Source organism: Penaeus monodon, chromosome 9 (assembly GCF_015228065.2).
Source record: "Penaeus monodon isolate SGIC_2016 chromosome 9, NSTDA_Pmon_1, whole genome shotgun sequence".
Taxonomy (NCBI): Eukaryota; Metazoa; Arthropoda; class Malacostraca; order Decapoda; family Penaeidae; genus Penaeus; species Penaeus monodon.
Window position 1 is genome coordinate 7863581 of NC_051394.1, and position 2500 is coordinate 7866080.

Consider the following 2500-nt stretch of genomic DNA (forward strand, 5'->3'; position numbering starts at 1 on the left):
TACGCGATTGATAAAATGGATTTCTGATATATCATTTCGTTCATTTACACTATGTATTTATTCATTTCACTTGCAAAGCATATATAGTATATACATTGCCGTGTCGTGTGCGTGTATGTGTAGGCCTATATGTATATGTATATGTATATATATATATATAAATATGTATATACATACGTATATATATGTATATATATATATACACACACACACACACACACACACACACACATATATATATATATATATATATATATATATATATATATATATAATATATATATATATATATATATATATATATGTGTGTGTGTGTGTGTGTGTGTGTGTGTGTGTGTGTGTGTGTGTGTGTGTGTGACTGTGTGTGTGTGCCTGTTTATCTAGCTATCTTTCTCTCTCTTTCTATATATAAATATATGAATATATATATATATATATATATATATATATATATATATATATATATATATATGCATATATACATATATATTGTATATTTATATACATATATGCAATATATGTATATATATGTATATATACCTACAAGCATACAAACACACACACACACACACACACACACACACACACACACACACACACACACACACACACACACACACACACACACACACACACACGCGCGCGCGCGCACAGACACACACACACCAAGCATACCATGTGTGTGTTTTTTAATTGTTAAACTTATTATTACTGTTATATGAAAAGAAGAATATTATTATATTTTTTATTATTAGAGTTTTTTGTTATTATCGTTATTGTTATTATAATAATTATCATGATTATTATTATTATTCTATTATTATCATTATTTCTAGTGTATTTCTGATTATTATTATCATCACTATTATCATTATTATTTTTACTATTTATTGTTTCTATTATTTCTATCATCATCATTATCATCATCATCATTATTATTTTTATTATTGTTGTTACTATCATCACCATCATCACTGTTATTATTATTATTACTATCATCATTATTATGATAATAATATCATTGTTATCATCATTATTGTTAATATTGTTTCAATCATTAAGATTGCTGTTATAATTGTCATTATCATTATCATTATCATTATATATTTATTGTTATTATTATTATTATTATTATTATTATTATTATTGTTGTTATCATTATCATTATCAATATTATCATCATTATCATTATTATCGCCATTATTATTACCATTATCATAATTATTATTATCAATATTATTGTTGTTTCATTTCTACGAATATTATGATTATTAGTAATATTACCATTATTACTGTTATTATTAGCAGTAATTTCTTTAATGATAATGATAATAATTATGATAGTGATGATAAGAATAAAACCATTGTATATACATTTTTTCTCTTATCATATTTTTCTATTATTATTATTAGCATCATTATTATTATCATTGTTGTGCTTATCACCATTGTTATTGTTTTTTTTATTATTATTATTATTATTATTCATATCATTATCATTATCACTATCACTATCACTATCACTATCACTATCACTATCACTATTACTATCATTATCATTATTATTATCATTAAAATTATAATTATAATTATCATTATTATTATTATTATTGATATTATCATTATCATCATCATTACCATCTATATTTTGATGATAATAACGATAATGTATATTCGCCGCCATAGTCTCTAGCACCTCCTTTTCAACCAATTAAACAGCGTCCGTTGAGGAAAACGAGATTCACCACAAAGCCCTGGCTTGTACTGAAAAGTGACTGGCAGTTTCGGCAGCTAGTTGCACGGCGTGGAAACTCGATTTTTACAATCAATACCCCCGACTTTTGAGTTGCGTCAACTGGTTGCGTGAGCGGATAATTGCCGCGTATGGAAGTTTTCATTCAGATTTGTACTTTATTTCAAGTTGCGGCAATCGATTGCTGTAATTCGGTGTTCCGTGTGAAAGCTGCCTTAGAGGAATACAGTTAAAAAGGACCGGAGGCCTATTTTACAAACTGGTGTTTGTGTTTTTAAATTGATTTTTGGGTTTACGTAACAGTAATATATAATATTTTGCTGCCATGTTGGAATGATGTATTTGATTGTTTTTTTCGTAAATGGATATAAACAATAGTTTTAAATGTGAGTCGTTTGCATAATAACATATTATTAATTCATCAACTGCAACATTTCAGTGTCTAGTTATTACAATTCAATATATGTCTTATAGAACGTTCAAGAGGTAATAGTTTATAAAGCACTTTGTAATACCTTTAACATTCGTCTAATCACATCTTGTCCCAGGTACGAATATTCTTTTTGATTATCAGAGAGGTAAGATTTAAACATAAAGGAAGTATCGCCTGTTTTATTCGCATTTCTTAAGAGAGTGAAAGGCAAGGGTGTCAGAGTCGCTTGATTTAGTGGACCAAATAAAACAGTAATATAAGTACACATTGCGAGATCCAGATGACACATGAAATTACCCTGTTCGTGATTTGTG

At 26.8% G+C, this 2500-nt stretch overlaps 1 protein-coding gene across 1 annotated transcript in view; it reads left to right on the forward strand.

Annotated features, from left to right (window-relative positions):
• Positions 1-2500, forward strand: part of LOC119576894 (A disintegrin and metalloproteinase with thrombospondin motifs adt-1-like) — a 55258-nt gene that overhangs the window by 20313 nt on the left and 32445 nt on the right. The window lies entirely within an intron of this gene.